The sequence below is a fragment of the Dipteris shenzhenensis genome, chromosome 27, assembly GCF_047967505.1.
Source record: "Dipteris shenzhenensis isolate YYH24624 ecotype China chromosome 27, Dip_SZ_1.0, whole genome shotgun sequence".
NCBI classification, from domain to species: Eukaryota; Viridiplantae; Streptophyta; class Polypodiopsida; order Gleicheniales; family Dipteridaceae; genus Dipteris; species Dipteris shenzhenensis.
In genome coordinates this window covers 23,681,256-23,704,142 of record NC_141622.1, presented here as the reverse complement: position 1 = coordinate 23,704,142, position 22,887 = coordinate 23,681,256, and positions in this window count along the sequence as shown.

Below are 22,887 nucleotides of genomic sequence, written 5' to 3'. Positions count from 1 at the left end.
GTTGCCTCACGGGCAGACGCATTGAATAAGGTCATCTATGAGAATCACCATCGATTTCTCCCACTTGATCATCCTAGATATGTTGCCCCTTGGAATGAAGTCCTCCCACAATCACTCACCGCGGGAGATTGGATGAGAATTTGGGACAGTTCCACGACAACTCCACCACTTGGCATGAGTCGGTAAGGGTTTGTAACTATTGGCTGGAAGTAAAGATTGGCTATATTGGTTGAAAGTAAAGATTGCACGCTAACACTTTATTTTGTTTAGATACTCCATCTTTTATCGTTTACCATATTGGTCCCACCTCAAAGTCAATCACCTGCTCGATCCCATGCATATCTTCAAGAATGTGGCATCTACCATTTGGGAGCATTTGAATGGGGGCTCCCATGTCCTACTAGCATTTCACGTAGTGCATCAAAGGACGTGAAAGATTGTATTTACAAGATGGGCGAGCTTGTGAGGTATGTGAGCTCAAAGGAAATAGATCCCACCACGCTTGAGAATGCTCGAGTTATGTCAGTGGAGGCGGTTTGTTTAGTGGAGGAGACATTTCCACGTTCTATTCTCACAAGCCAACTACATCTCCTAGTACATTTGGTGGATGAGATTGCTATATGTAGTACTATACATGCACGATGGTTGTTCTTCCTCGAGCACTTCATGAAGACCTTGAAGGGCTTCGTGAGACAAAATGCAAGACCCGAAGGTAGCATGGCCGAGGGTTGGTTGGTACAAGAGTCACTTGTATATATTTCTGAGTTTCTTGTTGATGTGGATAGCTCTCTCCCACGACTATGGAGAGATGATGAAGACCTAAGGATGACCTCTATTGTGCCTCAAGGAAAAGGACGCAACAAAGTAATAGACACGGAGTTGCATAATAGTATCAACCTCTTTTGCGTGCTTAATAGTGATGTGATGAAAAGATGGGTGACAAGATACGAGGATGCAAAGGCAAGAAGACAAGAAGAAAGGGCCCTCTTTCGTACACACCATGGATCTGGTGTGCCATACCCTCAGTATCTAAGAGCACTTCCAAATGATATTCATGTGGATTGGCTACTTGATGAAAAGGAGAAAGCAGAGAAAGACGAGGGGATGCATATCACAATGGAAGAATGGAAGTATGCTAGGGGATGCATGAGCAAGGTCGGTATATAGAATGTTATGCATAAGTTAGGAGCTTTTTATAATTTAGATTGCTTATTTAATTGATTTTTTCTTGGTGTAGTGCACTATGTTCAATGCTATATGGTGTGAGGGCAAGCATTTTCGAACACAACGGATTGATGATAAGAGAAACACACAAGATTGCGGCATCATTGCTAGCTTTGAGGGAGCCAATGGAGCCATGGATGATTATTGTGGCATAATCCAAGATATCATTATGCTTGACTTTCGACGCTTCTTTGTGTATGTTTTGGATGTAAAGTGGTTTAAGGACGTGGTGGAAAGAGGCCCTAATGCAACAATCAAACGCCATGCAAGTGGCTTTGTAACTATTGACTCCACAAAGTTTTGGCAAAGTAGGAAGGACACACTAGTACTACCGCAACAATGTGAACAGGTACTGTGCACACACATAAAAATACTCGCTTTTAAATATTTGATGCAAGAAAAGTAACATGATTGTATTTGTGTTTGAATTAGGTTGTCTATCAACCAATGGTGGATAATAATAGATGGTGGCATGTCATACCTATTATGCCACGTTCCAAAGTGATGTATAGTACATTTACTAATATGGAGCGTATGGAGGATGATCATGGCCATGGACGTGATGATGACCGTGATACAAGAGAGGAGGATGATCATGAGATAGGAGATATAGATATTGAGGCCGGCATTACCCGTGAGGACGAGCCTATCATTGGATATGCTGATTTCGGTGAGCACATGAGTGGCACAAGTAGTAGTGGGTTGAATGTATTTGTAGATCTAAACACTTGTTTGGATTTTGAAGTAGATAGTTTGGCAAGGGTTGATCTCATTGAGGATGAGATTGAACCGTAGCCCCACAATTGATATTGGCAAAACTATTTTACATATTGTCTCATTCTCCTCATTTCACTTAATTCTTGTATATGTGGGCTTGCAAAAAATTATGTGCTTTGGTAATCATGGGCAATGTTTGGAAAGCAATGATGTACACCAAAATCTCACTTTCTGTATTCTCTGGAGCGCGTCTATTTACGCGTCTAAATGCGCGTTTGAGTCTCAGTGTAAATGCGCAAATAAACGCGCAAATAGACGCGCTAATAAACGGGATGTTAGACGGGCCCGTATTTTCTCAGGTCAAATGTGCAAATAGACGTGGTGATTTACGTGCAAATGGACGAGCGTTTAGCCGTGCATTTAGACGCGCCCGTAATTTCTCTACTAAAGCAACGCCTATAGATGCGCCCGCTATTTTGCGTGTCTACCAAGCGCGTCTATAGTTGCTTTGTGTTGTTGTGCGAGGATGCAAAGGCAAGAAGACAAGAAGAAAGGGCCCTCTTTCGTACACACCACGGATCTCGTGTGCCATACCCTCAGTATCTAAGAGCACTTCCAAAGGATATTCATGTGGATTGGCTACTTGATGAAATGGAGAAAGCAGAGAAGGACGAGGAGATGCATATTACAATGGAAGAATGGGAGTATGCTAGGGGATGCATGAGCAAGGTTGGTATATAGAATCTTATGCATAAGTTAGGAGCTTTCAATAATTTAGATTGCTTACTTAATTGATTTTTTCTTGGTGTAGTGCACTATGTTCAATGCTATATGGTGTGAGGGTAAGCATTTTCGAACACAACGGATTGATGATAAGAGAAACACACAAGACTACGGCGTCATTGCTAGCTTTGAGGGAGCCAATGGAGCCATGGATGATTATTGTTGCATAATCCAAGATATCATTATGCTTGACTTTCGACGATTCTTTGTGTATGTTTTGGATGTAAAGTGGTTTAAGGACGTGGTGGAAAGAGGCCCTAATGCAACAATCAAACGCCATGCAAGTGGCTTTGTAACTATTGACTCCTCAAAGTTTTGGCAAAGTAGGAAGGACACACTAGTACTACCGCAACAATGTGAACAGGTACTGTGCACACAGATAAAAATACTCGCTTTTAAATATTTGATGCAAGGAAAATAACATGATTGTATTTGTGTTTGAATTAGGTTGTCTATCAACCAATGGTGGATAATAATAGATGGTGGCATGTCATACCTATTATGTCATGTTCCAAAGTGATGTATAGTACATTTACTAATATGGAGCGTATGGAGGATGATCATGGCCATGGACATGATGATGACCGTGATACGAGAGAGGAGGATGATCATGAGATAGGAGATACAGATATTGAGGCTATATCCGTGAGGACGAGCCTACCATTGGAGATGCTGATTTCGATGAGCACATGAGTGGCACAAGTAGTAGTGGATTGAATGTATTTGTAGATCTAAACACTTGTTTGGATTTTGAAGTAGATAGTTTGGCAAGGGTTGATCTCATTGAGGATGGGATTGAACCGTAGTCCCATAATTGATATTGGCAAAATATATTACATATTGTCTCATTCTCCTCATCTCACTTAATTCTTGTATATGTGGGCTTGCAAAAAATTATGTGCTTTGGTAATCATGGGCAATGTTTGGAAAGCAATGATGTACACCAAAATCTCACTTTCTGTATCTCTAGTTTGCGTCTATCTACGTGTCTAAATGCGCATCTGAGTCTCAGTGTAAACGTGCTAATACACGTGTTAATACACGCTTAAATAGACGTGCCCGTATTTTCTCAGTTTAGACACGCAATTAGACGTGTTAATACATGCGCAAATAGACGAGTTGTTAGATGCGCTTTTAGACGCGCTCGTAATTCCTCTACTAAAGCAATGCCTATAGACGCGCCTGCTATTTTGCGCATCTACCAAGCGTGTCTATACTTGCTTTGTGTTGTTGTGATGCTCTGTATGCAAATGTTGGTATTTCACACACACTAGTGTAGTAGCCAGCAATATCTACATTTGCACTTAATAAAAAATTTTGTTTGAAACTACGAAGTCAAGGATACTATCTAGGTTGGAAAATATCTAATGTAAGTCTAGACATCCATTCCATACCTATATAATATCAACTAATTGTTTTGAGATAATGTAGGACTTTTCTTTGCACATAAATGTGCAATGTATAATACCACTAATTTCCTCTTACAAGCAAACTTAGTTTGCAATGATCTCTAAGGTATAATGTGTGGGTTGATACAAGCTGGCAATTGCGAGCTACACAATCGACTAGACTTCATCAAGTTGTTATCAGCCTAGCAAATGCAAGCCACAATTGGCGAGAGCCAAGTATTTTCTTATAACTAATAAGTACATATAAACTATAATATAACATTTTCCATGTGCGAGTGGTTACCAATCGGCATATGCAGATCACCCACTGGCACATGGTTCAAAGGTATTTTATACCTATATGCAAGTGGTTACAAGTTGGCATAAGCAGACTCCCCACTGGCACATAGATATTTCCAATCATTGTCATATATTTTTTACTAGATTTTTTGATATCTCTGTATAGGCAATATAGCTAGTCAACTATTAAAAATGTGTTATTGCACTACATTTTAAAAGCTAATGTCTACGAAAAAGAAACTTTTCTCCTTTTCTTTTTGTGAAAAAAACTTTAAATATATTTACATGAAAACATTCTTGGAAAAATAAACTTTCAAATCAACAACCGATAACCTATCAAATTTAAGCTACACATTTATCCATTTTGCATCCAAGTGTGGGTGGATATCAATTGGCCTACGCGAGCCCACCACCGACATTGGACACTTTTTAAAAGGATATGAAAACTCACAAAGTATTTTGGAAGCTTTCTTAATCCTTTCTTCCTTGTCCTTCTTTGTTTTTTTTGAGACTCCAGCAAAGCTAGATTCTCGGGAATGTGAATAGTACGAGGTCGGCATAGCATATATAAGAAAATGCATTGCATGGTATATACCACAACCTCACATGAAATAGTATGGGACTGTGTGGTGTATACAATCCTCGTGCGGTATATGTTAACAGTAGGCAGTACAACAGCCATGATATGAGCATGATATCGGACGGTAGTGTGGCTTTAATTACAGTGCAGTAACAAGTTGGAGCCAATAGGTTAGAGCCAATCTTGATTAAAAATCATGGAAGGGCAGTTTAAAACGCTCTTGGGGGGGCTCAAAAACATTTAAAACATTTTAATTCAGCGAATTAAAATGCCCATTTTAATTCCCCTGCAAATCCATGTCCATGTGAGTTTGACAAATGTAAAATTTCTTGATGGAGCGTGACACTAGTGCCAATATCCATGTGGGTTTATGGACATTGACACCAGTGCCCATTCTCCATAAACCTAGATGGAGATCGCCACTAGTGCTGCTATCCCATTCCTCGATTCTGGAGAATGGCATCAATGCTATTCTCCATGTGCCATTCTCCAAAACCACACATGGTTAATTATTTTGGACTTTGTCAATTCAACATTATGAAAGTCTTTGGTTGTAATTTATTCTAAAATTTAGTTCCCATAATTGTAATGGCAGGTGATGGCTATCAGGTGTGGGGACAAGGTCATCATGATGGTGGGGAAAGAAGTGGTTGCAATTGGTGCATCTTGTGTGATAGATCTAGAGGGCTATTGTAGTGGTGTGAAGATTGGGGGGGAAATGTATCAATGATAGTGGAGAAGTCTATCAATAATGACACACTTCAGGGTACAGTTGTGTTGCCAACTTCAGGGTAAATGGTCAGGATGTGTGTCACAGAGCATGGTACGAGATGCATGGAACCTGAAGGACATAATTTTACCAATATAGGGAGTGATTTGAGAGTAGCGTGCAAAAATATGTCCATGGGAATATAGGGATGTGAGGGGGAGCAAGGAGCACGCAGGTATGGGTAGGGATCTCATTCAACACTTTGTGGATACTAATATCACAGAGCATATGCTTCACAAGAGTAGAACCATGTAGGATAGTCTGGAGAGGCACAACACATAATACCTGAAGTATATAAGAAGATAGACATCTGGCATGAGGTCAATTCTTTGCTTAATCATCATGGTTATGAGAGCATATCCATGTCCACATTTGGTAGGATTTGGAAACCAGACTTCCAAAATGTAGGCCTTCAATAAGACGAGTGAATTCTCTAAATGTAGCTTGTGCAGTCAGATCAAGGCTCAATTAGCAGCCACAAAAAGTCAAGATGAGTGCAATTCGCTGATGGAGGAGAGAAAGATGCATATTCATGATACAGAAACATAGTTGTAGGAACCTATAATATGCATGGCATAGGTACTTTGACATGGATCTGGAAAAGTATGTATGCATAATCCATGATATGATGGACCAAAAAAAGGCTGCAATTTCAAGATTTCAAGCAAGGTCCAAGGACACTGACTCCGCATGGCAATTATAGGTCTCACTCATTGGAATGATCACCTATGGGCATGGACATGGTCATTATGGACACTTCACCCTCAATGGTTTGTAGCACTCTCATCCCAACTTGACAATTGGATCACTCTCAATTTGTTTGCGCAACCTCAAGACGACTGATACACATGACCTCGGAGACCTTGCTACTGATGGGATTCCAAGAAGTAGTGTGCACCTTTTGAATGCTTTATGTTGAAGAAATGCTTTGGACTCCCGTGTACACAGCTTTCCACAAGGGGACCTGGCTTGTGTGAAATTGTAGATGCCACCATCACAAATGCAAATCTAGAGACTTTATCAGGCGGAAGTCTAACACGGATGCCATGACAACTTCCATTGCGAGGGATGCACATACATGTGACAACCCACCCTCTTCTGATAGAAGTGTAGTTGCTATTGAGCCACCATACCAAAATTTGCAAGAGAACTTGCTACTCCAGCTTGATAATTGTGGTTTGGAGAACAAAAATAGATACTTATTTGCATAACTTTCTCTTCTTGTAGCAAGGGGCATTTTCAAGATAATTCAATTGGGCTTCTTGATGGTAGGGCACACACATGAGGACATTGATTCTATGTTCAGCATGATTCCTACATTACTCCAGTGATAGAATACTGGAAAAACGTGATCAGTGAGCTCAAGCAAGAAAACATCTCAGAGACAAGAGTGTACACAGATTTTTGGCCAAGAACATAGTCACCTGATGAGGAGGATGATATAGATGGTTGCATTAATGAGTTCCAAGGCTATGAGGAATGGAATGATCACTATTGCGGGTGTCTAAAAGGTAAGCTGAGGGAAGAGTTTAGACCAATGGTGGACATTAAGCAAGGTGACTTCATCTTGGTGAGGCCATCATACCCTGTATACCCCATATGGGTTGGGGTTGCCATATCAAGTGTCGAGATGGATGCTGCATCTCCTAAGTTCAATAAATTATTGATTCAATATTGGGCACTATCAGTAAAGAGAAAGTGCCTCATTAAAGAGAAAGGGCACCATCGATAAAGAGAAAGGGCCTTAGTGATGCAGATGTGTATGTTCACTGTTGGAACAAGTATTGGGCAGAGAACAGGTTGGATCCATAGGTATGGGATGTATTGATGTGGTGGTTTCGTCGTGGACATCAAAAGCCATAAATAGACCCAAGAAGATTAAGATTCCATAGAGTGTATACATCAAAGCACAGGAGAGATTGCTTGGTATCAGACCATAGCAAATGGTGATGATTTTCTCCTTCTTGATCTCCCAAACTTCCAATGTAGTATGTTATCTCATGTGATGTTTCTCAGTTGTTGTGATCTTATTAATATGACAATTTTCACAACAAGTACTTTGTTTTTGGTGGTTCACTTTGCATGGTGTTTGTTCATATAACACCACCAACTAGTGTTTATTAACACCTTAAGTAAAATATCCATGTCATCCCCAAATGGTGTTTATTATCACCACCAAATACAAGATTTTCAAAGTCTGCCACAAATGCTTGGTTCCAGTTGTTATATCCAATGAAAGGTTTCACAACCAATGAAGTTTTCATAATCATTGGAATTTCCAAATATCAACAAAATTTCAATATTGTCAAAAATCCCACAATCAAAGAAACCTTTCCCAATTTTAATGAAAACTTTCCACCCAATTTCAAAAATTCCCAAAATGCAACTTTTGTTCTTTATCTAATACGGTGTTCAAGTCAAGGTTCTTATCATGTGTTCAATATTTTGCACAATTGTTGGTATCAAGTATCACATGCTCCATTTGGATTATTTTGGTCAAGATGAACATGTGATTCAAGTTCACTTAGCAAATGTGTGTTAGATGTCTAGGCTAACAAGATGGCATCATTAGGGATGCCTTTAGGTTGCACTACATCTAAGGTTGAATGATCCATCCTACACACACAACCTTTCAGTGGCTAATCTTCAATTATCTATGTTCTACACAAATTGACACAAAATGCAAGGCTCACACACTAATATTGAGTTAATGACTGAGACATGCAGAACTACCATTAATATAGGCATGCTTGATGAATTTAAGTATTACGTATAGAGAAAGAGAATTTTGCTTTTGTCAAACTTTGCCAATCACATCAAATAGATTAGATGTGTGTTTGAACTTTGAGAGAGAGAAAGAGAGAGAGAGAGAGAGGCCACAAAATATGATAGAGGTCTAGAGACAACGAGAGAGACTCTACAGAGAGAGAGCATGATGAGAGGGAGGCAGTGAGATGTACAGGGGAACAATCTTGAAAATATCAAAGAGTCCTCAACATGCAAGGAAGGATTTTGAATTTTACACAATTTAATAAGGACCCCAAACCATAACTACACTACAAAAGTTAGTCTAAATCTATGCTTATAACTCCACCGCTTTTTGCCACAAAGGATACTTTGCACATACATCATAGCATGCTTAGACCTTCATGGGGTGTGTTTTCCATGAGGTCAAGAGGGTATGTAGTATATATATTGCTCCTAAAAGTGGCTCCTCTTTGGTAAGAAATATCACTTTAATTTCTATTATATCCACTTAAAAGCCACTCTAATACGATTCTCATCTACATTAAAATGATTTCAATTTCTCATTTAGTGGAATTGATCTTCTTTTTAATGGATTCAATATTGAAATTGATGTAGGAGAACAATTTCATGCATTCATGTCTTGACAAGGCTAGTACAATCACATAAACATGCTCCCATGAAGGAAGACTAGAAGTAGTACTTTCTATTTCTTAGCTCCTTTACTAAGTAGACAAATTTGACAATCAACCCTTGTTTCAAAGTTTTGATTTGGTGAGTTAATGCAAGGTATACAAGTCCACTAAAATATATTCAAGAATATTGAATGCACAACATATAGAGAGTAAATAAAGACCTATGAGGAGGTAGGATCCGACTAAGTTGACTCTTCATGAGCAAGAATGAAGTAATTTACCCTTTAGCTAGCCAAGGATGAGCCAAGGATAGAGGTACCTATGGTTGGGGGCATGTCTAATATTCACATTTAGTACAAAAATAATAACCCAAATAGTTTTTGAACTCTAGAAGGACTCTAACTTTCTTCTTACATATGAGTTTTACATCACCACCCACGTAGGTAAGTACACGTTATCACACATCTAGATGGATCCAAACATACTAGAGGGATGAAGGGAACTGCAGACTCACTGCAGAGGCCAACATCTATCTTTGTTTTTTCTAGCTTGGTATTGTTATGCCATTGGAGGAGCATCTCAATGCTCATTAGTGCACCGCCAGGGCGCCCCCATAACAACCTGTTTTATAATCAGTCTCCTTGGGTCTAGATCCCCTCAAGTAGCGAAATAATATACTTCCAAGCATGGCCAATGCGATGGAATGGACCATATAACATGAGGAAATAAAGGGTTTCTAATTTTGAATATTTGCCACAAGTTAGTTGCTTGTGGGCATGCGAGGATTTAAGGGGGATTTCACTTGATTCTTTGCCACAAGCTAGATGATAGACCCTTGTAACTTGTTGGATGTTTTTCCTTGTTTCTTTCTTTGGATGATTTTTTTTATTTTAAGTGTGTTATGAGGCATGAGCCCTAGCTTTAATTTTAGAAAGTTTTGGACACCTAATTGAAGCAAAGAAAGGGAAGGAAGGAAAAAGATAAAGAAAAGAAGAAGAAAGGAATAATAATTTGTTGGAAAGATATAGTAGTTGCAAGGTGGTTGTTAGGAAAATTGATAGTACTCAATCAGGTTGATAGGTAGTGCAACTTGCCTTGTTCTTTATTGTTGTGGTTACAGGAACCTAGTTGAAATGTCCACTCAACATGTTCCTTCTACATTAGAAGCCTTGAGCATTGAATACCTTCAACATATCTTGTCAGTTCATGGTGGTTGCAATACTTTCACCTCTACTTAGTGCCGAGTGCGAAACGCTTTGAAGTTTGCACACAATATCCACCACTTAGTCTACCTAAATTTCAAAATGAGCCCTCTTTTTCTATTCATAAGCTTTGTTCTATCATAAAATTTCAGCTACCATAAAATACATCATCTATACCTACTTTTTCATTATATAATTTGTTACATTTTTTGATGGACTCGATGTGTCTAAATTTGACATTAATTTTATCAAAGGAGAATTTTCATTTATTAAAAAGATGATCTAAGTTCTCTCTCTCTCTCTCTCTCTCTCTCTCTCTCTCTCTCTCTCTCTCTCTCTCAAACGACCTGTTGGATGTTTGAAGTATGCAGTCTTACATATGAGTTTTACATCACCACCACGAAGTTAAGTACACTTTGTCACACATCTAGATGGATTCAAATATACTAGAGGGATGAAGGGAACTGCAGAGGCTAACATCTATCTTTGTTTTCTCTAGCTTGGTATTGTTATGCCATTGGAGGAGCATCTCGCTGCTCGTTAGTGCGCCCCCATGGCAACCTATTTTATAATCAGTGTTCTTGCGGTCACATCCCCTTAAGTAGTGAAATAATATACTTCCAATCATGGCCAGTGAGATGGAATGGACCATATAACATGGGGAATTAAAGGGTTTCTAATTTTGAATCTTTGACAGTACAAGTTAGTTGCTTGTGGGCGTGTGAGGATTTAAGTGGGCTTTCACTTGATTCTTTGCCACAAGCTAGATGATAGACCCTTGTACCTTGTTGGATATGTTTCCTTGTTTCTTTCTTTGGATGATTTTTTCTATGTTAAGTGTGCTATGAGAAAGGAAGAATAATTTTGTTGGAGAGATACAGTAGTTGCAAGGTTGTTGTTAGGAAAATCAATAGTCCTCAATCAAGTTGACAGGTAGTGCAACTTTCCTTGTTCTTTCTTGTTGTGATTACATGAACCTAGTTGAAAGGTCCACTCAACATGTTCCTTCTGCATTAGAAGCCTTGAGGAATGAGTACCTTCAACATATCTCGACACTTCGTGGTGGTTGCATTACTTTCACCTTTGCTTAGTGCAGAGTGCGAAATGCTTTGAAATTTGCACACAATATCCACCACTACCTAAATTTCAAAATGAGCCCTCTTTTCTATTGGTAAAGCTGTCCTAAGATTTCAAAATGAGCCCTCTTTTTCTATTTATAAGCTTTGTCCTATCATAAATTTTCACTTACCATAAAATACGTCATCTATACCTACTTTTTCATTATATAAGTTGTTATATTGTTTGATGGACTCGATGTGTCTAAATTTGACATCGATTTTATCAAAGGAGAATTTTCAGTTATTAAAAAGATGATTTAAGTTCTCTCTTTCTCTCTCTCTCAAACGAGCTGTTGGATATTTGAAGTATGCAGTCTTGACTCTTCACCCGTCACGGTACAACACAAATTCTGAATGTATACGCCCCACTGCCCCCCGGGAATTTTTAAACGCATTGCACGGATATTCAGAACGTAGAGTTTTTGGACTGTCCACTGCCGGGTAAAGATTTGTGGCATCGAAATGCTCATTCATTCACTTTACGTCGGATTATGGTATCTTCGAATTGGAGTTTCACCGGCACAAATCGAATCTCGATGTACGCGACCCCTGCAGACTTCAACGTCCGTTTTGCCGACACACTTTCATGATGTATCAGTTTACCAAATTGCAATCGGTTTGTCGGATGCAGTACAGTGAACACACCTCGGAAGCTCAAATGCTAGGATCCCCATCGCTGTACATCATCCGAGCTGGGAGGATTTGTGGAATAAATATGGGGATATTGCCAAGCAAACTTTTGGAGGACGCCGGACGGGTCAAATTGTGCGTGCAACGGTGCAAGAGCTCTGGCTTGCCTAAACGGGTACTATATCTCCCGCTAGGGCGAATATGTCACGTAAGAGAAGATTTTCGCGTTGAGATGTTCCTTTTTTTCTCCGCCTTGGAAGAAAACACAAGGAGAAGAATTGGCTTTCAACCAGCTGTTTTCAGAGAGCCCCTAGCGAATCTTTGGGATGTTCGTGAGTGCCTAAATGGCGTGTTCGGTTCCAATGAGCCTTCCTAACCAGCCCGGGAGGACTTAGGTATTTTTTCGTCCGAATTCAGCGAGCAACAGGGACCATAAAATGGCTCAAATGAATTCAAAGACCTTTTATAGTCCCTAACATTGTTGTTTTCTTTTCCCAAGAAAAGAAAGGAGTTATATTATAAATCATAAGAAAGAACAGCTTATGCTATAGCGCCACCCCTAAGGCTAGCAACATAAAATCCGTGATATTAGCAAACTGCATCAGAATTTTTAAAGCCAAGGCGAGAATCGGGTAGGAACACCACATTTCTATCCTCTGCACTTGAAGGTGATACATTTTCACATTGTCGAAATGTGCTCTAATGAAATCACAACGAGAACATGGGCACCTCAACCACAAAAAATGTAGCGATGGATCATAGGCTTGATATATGCTTACGCATTGCCTCAAGGGGGTTACTATGTATAAATACTATACATCAAGTGCATTTGAGGCCTATTTGTAAAACCCCTTATATGTAAATTTATCATGAATAAAACATACCCTTTTTCTATTCAATCTGTGAATATGATATCCTTAATTTGTATTTGAAAAATGTGTAAAAATGGTATTTTAAAAACTACTTCTTTTGAACCTGGATGAGGTTGATGCTATCACATTCCTCTCAACTTTGGCCATGCTAATGTGAGGGTAAAGTAAGGGAAATAAGGGCAATATTGTTAATCTAGGAAGTTGGAATCTAAGATGTGGAGAAAAAATTGAATCTCTCGATCTCAAGGCTTCTCTGATACCATGAAGAAAATAAGAGGATAAAATGGATACAAACCCAATATATATACATGTTCATCACCGACTCACACTGCCTTGGATACTCTAGTTATGTCAATTACACCAGTGGTTATGCTAACTAGCTGTGCCTAACACCATGATTCTTGCCATTCTCCAACCCAGCCCAGCTACATAGTTTGGCAAGTATTATTAATTGAGGACCTAATCTATTCCATTACATGACTTGGCACCCGATAGCAAAGGACCACAAACAGGACAACCCGATGTAGTGAGACCTGAACAATAGACGCAATTAAGAGTTGAAGGTGGGTTTAGGATGCCATATCGATTGCCTACTCATAATTAAAAGTGCAATGCTTACCTAAACACTTGCCATAGCCTGGGAAGTCATGCATCGTCCACAGCAAGACTACTTTGCAGTTGCAGTCTCATGATGAGGGAGGCCTACTCACATCATGCACCTCGATACCTCTCCAAAGTATCTCTAGCTCATCAATCAAAGGCTCCAAATAAACATCAGGATTTTTGACTTTATGTTTCCCTGGAATTAGAAGGGATAACATAACATGTCCTTTCTTCATCGCCATAGAGGGTGGAAGATTATAATTCACCAATATCACTGGCCATACACTGTAAGAGGTGCTTTTGAGACCAAATGGGTTCACACCGTCGATACCCAGTCCAAGTCTCAAGCTCCTAGGTTCTTCCTTGAAGCTTGGCCATGTGTCTTCAATATGTTTCCACACAGGAGTGTCTGTGGGAGTTCTCCACTTGCCATCGGTTGATCAATGGGAGGAATGCCATGACATGAGCTCTGCAATGGATTTGCACTTGAACATATGTTGGATGCAAGGGATTATGGGAAAATGTCATAGAACCTTACGAGGCACATTTAAGGTTTTGAGATCTGCTCTATATCTTGCCTTTCCATAACTAGGACACTCTCTTGCATCCTTATGTGGTCCACAAAATAGAATGCAATCGTTGACGCATGCATGGATGCACTTGTAATCTAATCCTCCAAGAGAGGTCACATGTTGCCTTGCCATATCTCTTGAGGTCGGTAATTTATTCTCCCTTGGAAGCATTTTACACAATAGCCTGCACGTGAAGACCATAAATGAGGAAAAGCATTCGAGTAATTGATCCACTAGCATAATTCACCATGTTTGCAAAATAGACTTTAAAGCTTACTTGAGTAATGCATTCAAACTTGCATTGCTCCATCCATAGATGGTTTGCAAGTTTAGAAACTCAAGGGAGGCACATAGAACAGAGAATGTGCACCCCTCAAATAGTGGAGTCAATGCTGCGGTAAAAAGATCATCCTGCTCCATGCTATCATCCCTCCCTTGATGGACATATAAATCCTGCACCATATCATCAAACACATCCTCCTCCACGGCTTCATGAGGTAATGGCGGAGGGCTACTATCACCATCACTCCATACATCTGTAACGGTCCCTCTTGAAGATCCCACCTCATATCGCCAACGCTTCGCCTCCTCACGACGAGCATAGGGCAACATATGCGGGTGTGGCAGTGCATCCTGTATCAAATTAAAACGAGATCATAACTCAAACATATGAATACCCATAGGTATCTCAATCAACCTTAACTCTTTAACACTTACCATGTTTACGGTCGCATCCCATTCTCCATAATTTGAGATGTGATTGAGTGTAATCCTGCATGCACAATACATGTTTCCTCGACATCGATCACACATACATTTGATTTTTTGTTCCAACCACATTTCATGATGGTGGATACGGAGGGATTCATCCTCACTGGAGCTACTTGTTGAAGATGAAGACATCCTACAAACAAACAATCCAAAAATTTTTGCTTTTCTTCAAATATTTAATTTTAAAACTCTGTGGCGCGTCTAAAACCGTGTCTGTCTGTTCTGTGCTGTGCGTCTAAAATCGCATTTGATTTGTGTATCTAGACATGTAATTACACGTGTATTTAGACGCGTGTATAGACACGCTTATAGATGCGGTTTTTAAATCTACTTTTAGCGCGCTCGCTTTGCTTTTCTTCACATAACTTATACTTCGCGCGGCTTGCTTGCTTTGCTATTAGCAAATCCACAGTTTCGACGCTTAAGAGGAAGGCACCCACGCTTACTTCCAAGCTTACACTTAAGAGGAAGGCACCCACACTTACTTCCAAGCTTAAAGGAGAAGCTGAGGGTGAAAAAGAAAGAGAAGCAACTTTAAAAAAGGAGAAGAAGCTTCCATACCTCTATCCAAGGTAAGTGTTTTTACGGTTGATCTTTTTTGGAAGTTGCTCTCTTTGGATTTGTCCTTTGTCGTATCCAAGAAACGCATGATTTTGGTATCAATGTTACATTTTTGTGTCGAGCGCATGTCCTTTTCTACTTTTTAGAATAGTCCGTCTGTCGGAGCGCATCTATAGATGCATCTCAAAGCGCATCTAAAACCACGTCTACAGGCACGTCTAGACATGCGTCTAACCTATTTACAGACACAGACAGCCGTGTCTATAGATGCGTTGTTATACGTAAAAATACATGCAGTGCTTCTCAGACGCGTCTATAGACGCGCTCCAACAGTAATCTTTTCCGTTCCCCTTTCTTCTCAGCTCATCAGTAATCGTCTTTTTTTCTTTTTTCCAGTTCATCATGTGGCCAGGAAGCTCTTCGGGCTCACCTGATCTCCGGGAGTCTATTTTTAGGGACTTATATAACCTTTTAGGGCACCCTCCCAGTCCTGCGGAGTTATATGGGTATATGACGAGTACTCTAAACACCCCCCAGGAGTCGGCACTACAGACTCCAAACCACCCTAACCCCACACTAGCTGAGATCACCCCAGCGGAGTCAGCACAGCCTAGCCAGCTACACAGCCGAGGCCCTTCTCCCATGCCGTCTTATGTCCCTTCCCCATGCCGTCTTATGCCCCTTCCCCCATGTCGTCTTATGCCCCTTCCCCCATGCCGTCAGGAGGTCCTTTTGTCTCGCAGAGCCGTCGACGTACTCCTGTGCAGTTGAGACTCGGTTCTCTAGCTACGAGTGGTCCATGTAGTCCCTTGCAGTCTCCAGCTACGAGTGGCCAGCGTACTAGCCCGACACGACATGGTAGCAGGCGTAGTAGCAGAGAGAGCGGTGGGGGATGCATGACACAGTGCTTTGGGAGGGGTGGTGGTGGGGATGATGATGATTCATATGATTTAGACGTGCCTCCGGGTGATGGTACAATCTTCTATGACATCACTCACACATGAGGCATCTTGATGGATGCACGGGGAAAGGACATTATGGCCTTCATGCGCTCTACAATTGCTAACAATTACAGAGATTGCTTTATCCACTACAAAGACCAGCCAAAGAGGTTGGCTGATGAGACCCTCGCTGCTGTTCGCTCTAGCTATCCTAACCCCCCCAATCGTCAGTTCACAGATAAATGGGCCAAGTCAAAGATTGTTACGATACTTGGCAATAAAAGATCTTCGCTTAAGAGGCAAGCACTAGCGGAGCTTGCCAGGCTCGAGGGAGGTCAACCACCAAGGGGCCCACCCCACACCGCTCACAAGCATGAGTGGAAGAAAGCACGTGGAGGCACGAAGGATCCAGATGGAGCAATATGGAAGCGTGCATTTTGGAGCAGGGGGTGTTGAATCATGGGAGGCCCAATTTGTAAGTATTGATCTCAAATTATATTGCTTATGTAGTTTATTAGGAGGTTGTTTCTTTGTACTAACCCCTCCGCAAATTGTGTCGTCTTGCAGCTTGATATCGTGGGCAGATACCCTACTCCTGTTGAGATAGCCTACCACCGCCACCATCGCAGAGGAGATACATGGAAGCACTTCTATCATGACAGGTTGATTACTGAGGAGCAGTATATCCAGGCTACTGGAGCGGCCCCCGAGGTATTTGAAAGTAATTAAATAATGTCAATATTATAAGTAAAGATTTGATTTTTTATACATTGATATATGTTGTCCCTTGTTTACAGGTCCCTGCACAAGAAGACGAGGAAGAAGACGAGGAAGGAGGTAGAGAAGGGAGTGCAGAAGGGAGCGTGGAAGGGAGCGAGGACATGGAGAACATAGATTAGTCGTAGAAGTAGTGCTAGCTACTCTTTTTTATACTTAAAGCCACTGGCTTGGCTTTGTGCCTCAGCTTGTATATACACTCCTCTTATTTTTTGTACTTGAAGCCACATGACGTGGCTTAGCTTCGTGCTATATGTATATACAAGCACTTTTTGAGCTTTCAATTTTATTGTATTTTGGAGTTGTAATGTTTTATTTGGAATTGTAATCAAAATGCGGTTGGCTATAAGAATTGAATTACACAATGTGGAAATGGGATTCTTGTAACTATATAGCATACACAACATACACAACATTCTGTAAATTTAAAAAAAATATTATGTAGTGCATCTATCAGTGCCTCTATAAACGCGTCTATATACGCGTCTATCTATTCGAGAAGCATCTATTTGCGCGTCTATAAGACCGTTTATAAATGCGTCTATACACATGCTTAACGATGCGTCTGTCTGTCTTTTAAATTTTTTAGCAGAGCATCTATTTACGCATCTAGATGAGCGTCTGTCTGCTAGACACGGAAATAGATGCGCAAATAGACGCACTCGTAAGTTTTTTTTATAGTTCAGTAAACACGTCTGTGTGCACGTCTGTGGGTGCTTTGTCTTGTTGTGGCAACCTGCTTTGGCCGGGGTAGTCATGCGGATAGGGATGATTCAGATGATGCAGACGTGCCAGAGGGTGATGATATGATTTACTATGACATCACTCAGACAGGAGGCATCTTGATGGATGCACGGGGTGAGGACATCATGGCCTTCATGCGCTCTGTAATTGCTAGCAACTATAGAGATTGCTTTATTCACTACAAAGACCATGCAAAAAAGTTGGTTGATGAGACCCTCGCTGCTATTCGCTCTAGGTATCCCAATCCCCCCAATGTTCAGTTCATAGATAAATGGGCCAATTAGTCAAAGATTGTTATGATACTTAGCAATAAATGATGTTCGCTTTAAGAGGCAGGCACTAGCCGAGATTGCTAGGAGAAAGGGAGGTCAACCACCAAGGGGCCAGCCCCACACCGCTCACAAGCGTGAGTGGAAGAAAGCAATGAAGGCAGCGAAGGTGAACCCCAGTCTGCAGCACGTGGAGGCATGAAGGATCCAAATGGAGCAATATGGAAGCATGCATTTTGGAGCAAGGTGTGTTGAATCATGGGAGGCTCAATTTGTAAGTATCGATCTCAAATTATATTGTTTATATTGTAGTTTATTAGGAGGTTGTTTCTTTGTACTAACCCCTCCGCAAATTGTGTCATCTTGCAGCTTCATATCGTGGGCAAGTACCCTACTCCTATCAAGACAACCTACCACCACCACCATCGTAGAGGAGATACATGGAAGCACTTCTATGATGGCGGGTTGATTACTAAGCAGCAGTATATCCGGGCTACTGGAGCGCCCCCCCAGGTATTTGAACGCAATTAAATAATGTCAATATTATAAGTAAAGTTTTGATTTTTCATACATTGATACATGTTGTTCCTCGTTTACAGGACCTTGCGGCTGATCAAGAGGGAGAAGATAAGGAAGAAGAGGGCAAAGAAGGGAGCGAGGATGTGGAGAACTTAGATTAGTCATAGAAGTAGTGATAGCTACTCTTTTTTGTAGTTGAAGCCACTGGCTTGGCTTCGTGCCTCTCTTGTATATACACTCCTCTTATTTTTTGTACTTGAAGCCACAGGACATGGCTTGGCTTCGTGCTATATGTACATACAAGCACTTTTTGAGCTATGAATTAATATAGTATACTTCTTTTATTTTTTTGGCTTTCAATTTCCTTGTCCAACATTCTATCAATGAATGCCTTGTGAACTAAACGTTTTGGACTTGTAATATTTTATTCGGAATTGTAATCGTCAGCTATAGACGTGCTTGCAGTCATGCTCATTAAAATGCGGCTGGCTGTAAGAATTAAATTGCACAATGTGGAAATGGGATTCTTGTAACTACATAGCATACACAACATACACAGCATTCTGTTCAACCACACAAATTTCTGCTTTTATTTTAAAGAAAAGATTATGTAAAGCGTCTATAAGCGCATCTATAAACGCGTTTATATACACGTCTCTAAAATTTCTAACAGAGTGTCTATTTATGCGTCTACAGAGGCATCTATATACGCATATGTCTGTTTTTTTAAATTTTCTAACAGGGCGTCTATTTGGGTGTCTATAGGCGCGTCTGTTTGTTATATAGACGCGGGTCTATAGACGCACCGATAGACGTGCAAATAGACGTGCTTGTAAGTTTTTTTTTAGTTAAAGAAGCACGTCTATGTGCGCGTTTGTAGGTGCTTTGTCTTGTTGTGCAAGTATGCACTGATGATGTCAACAACACTCTAGCTACACACTAGAGAGAAGTTGTCTCATCTAGATGATTGGGCACACAGTTGTATCATCTAGAGGATTGGGCACACAATGATGATGGCAACAATGTTGTGGGTACACACTAAACAGCTTTGATAATGAAGGAGAAGACTTTGCTAAAATCCATTGCAAAAATCTTGTAAAACCTCTCTAGAGTAAGCAAATGAATATGAGCATCAAGATTTGTAGGTATTAAAGCATTTAGTGTCCTTTTGTGCAATTAAAGTGGCTATTGTTATGATAGAGAATATACGGAGGCGTGGCAATGAGTACTAGAGATGCAAAAGCATGAAAAGGGCAAGGACAATGTTCAATTGCAAGGACAAGTTATAAAGGAAGGCCATAGTAAGCGAAGCCTACGATGAGACATGCGATGGTGAGGGTACGGTTAGGTCAATTGGGGGTCAATTGCTAGAGTTGGTGCTCTTTTGGAAAGGGATGGTAGAGCAAGACCATTAAAAGTAGATGGCCGTAACCCTAAAGCTCAGGGTGGTTATACATTGAGGGTGCCTGTCCAAGTTGAGCTGATGTGGCAAACATTTCTATAATAACTATCCAAACTTGATGGGAAACCAATCCTAGTCGCCCATTAGTGTGGTTACTATGTTGAGGGTGCTTGCTCAAGTTGAGACAATGTGGTAAACATGTCCACGACCCAAACCACCCATGGTTCGCTCAAGCTTGGGTATAGGGCTAGTGTGTAAAAGGACATTCTTGCGATGGGTGAGAGAGCCCAAAATGCTACCTTGGCAAGGAGATCATAGAAGACATCCCCATGTAACTGTGCTGGGACAACATTTCACATCAGTGGTAGTTCAGTGGTATATCTTCAATGTATGGTAGCATCGATGACCAATCAAACATACAAAAAGGAGGGTAGCCTCGGATTGCCGAGTTGGAGAGGGAAAACTTTTGTCTACAATGGTGTAAAAATATGCTCGGATGTGGTACCACAAATCAAGGGGCAACACTGCTGCGGGGACATGTTTGGAGCTAGCATTTTGCAGCATTTTTACTCTAAAATGCTATTGCAGGAATGCACTAACACCTTAAGAAGACCACCTCATATGTTTGGGTAGTAGCTTCAAAATAGCCATGATCCAAGGCTTTAGCCTAGTGGTTTGGGCATTGGGCTTCCAAGCCCTAGGTCGGGTTGTGTGTGAGTTGACCACAGCTATGGACTCTGTGCCCAACGGTCCAAGGCGGGTGCCCTCAATAACCACGGGTGGGTGATTGTGGTGTGTGAAAAAAAAAAAAAAAATCCTTGATCCAATATGAATCCCTACACTAACCTCAAACACCCAAATCCAAGCATTTTTTGGCCTACCCCTAGGTAAGCTATAGTAATTGCTCAAGTTGTTTATGAAAGCGAAAATTCCAAATTGTTTTATTTCATTTGCATTTCTATGATTCACTTGTATTCCTTTAAATCCTACTTATTTCATTTGCATTTCTATGATTGGGCTAAAGCTGGACTTCCCACTTGTATTCCTTTAAATCCTACTTCTTGCTATAATTTGTCATTTTTTCTCCTCCTATCTCTCTCTCTCTCTCCTTCTCTCCTTTTTCGTCTCTCTCTCGCCTTTTATGCACACCATCTAGGGGGGCCACCAGGATGAAATTCACCTTTTTCCCTTGTTTTTTTCGTGCAAAATTATTAATTTAAAAGAGAAAAAAAAACAGAGACTTAGAGGTTTTGCAGTTTACTAGCATGGAAATCAAACCATATTCAACTCTGACCACGTTGAATTTGCGCTCGCAAGAGTCCGTCAGTTCTCACGCTCTGCAGCGTTTTTGACGTATATGCAATCTTTGATGTGTAACCGCTCTTTCGTTCAAAGCCACCAGCAGAGCGCGGGAGGCCGCGGATTCGGCGCGGAACACTTTGGTCTTGGTGATGGCGAGATGTCGAATTGGACATTGATATTTGCTTTGTAGTATTGTGGCCGCTGTCAACGAACAAATGGACACAGGAGCGTATAATCTGCGGGCCAGTCAATCGTACGACCCAGCTTGAGCAGGTTGGAGGACTGGAAACGGAACTGGACAGTATTGTTATGATCTGCTACGAACTTTGAAGAAAGATATGGTTGGAACGAACTCTAGCAGCGCACTTGTAGGCGTCACACTAATAACAATTGGGTGGAACTTGGGAGAAACACCAGTAGAGTACGATACGTTGTAGACTCAGAAGGTAGTCACGGGCCACGATACCTTCCCCCCTTTTTTCCCTCCAATTTATCAATCAGAAAAACAACATTAAGAGAACAAATACGCTTCTGAAGCCCCTCCCTAAATTTGTCGGACCAATAGAAGATCCAACAAGGCGTATCCCATTGGAGGCTTGCTTCAAAACCTTCTCCACGAAAAGTTAATAGCTTGGTTGCGAGTCATCCAGATAGAGAGGAGTACTTGAACTTGAGCTCTCATTGCCTGCCATATACGAGGCCCATTGACCAAACGTTCTAGAGATAAGAGATGTATGGCCATTGGCAAGCTGAGTAACCTGCAGCGAGACCGTTTTAATTAATAGTGGGAGCGAATTAACATTGAACGGGATAAGATGGAAGTAAGACTAGCACAGGACGCGCAAGGCAGACAAAAACATGCAACATAGTAGTTCTAATTCCTGAAATGGGTGGAAGGAACTACAGACAAATATGAAGGCTCATAATATATGGGCAGAGGAAACTGTAGCAAAGCTGATTGGCAAGGTTGGTGGAAGACATGGGAGCCTTTATATTATTGTAAAGCTAATTTTGTGTGGGTTCTACAAAGACTCAGAAATCAGTGGATCATTTTCTGGTATAATTGGATTAAAGGACAACAAGTCATGTCTGAGCTAAGCAAGAAAAGCGACCTTTTGGTGATCAGGATTCAGTATATCAGTACTACAGCGGGGTGGGGTGGGCCTGGCAATAATTTATGCATTGTGGGTGCAACTTTTCTGTAGATTGAGGTCGAGCCCACTGGTTTGAAAACAACAACAAAGTTCCACTCACAAACTGTTGGAATAACAAAGGCCACGGCATGCTACAAGATAAGAACAGGGCTCAATCAGGGTGCTCAAAACGGGCCTAAACGATCACTCTTCAGACAGCACTTCGACATAGCAATATACATGACACGCCAACTGATGGGAGGTAAATCACGCCAACTGATGGGAGGTAAATCATACATGAAACATGACAAGAGTGAACAGACTCAATAG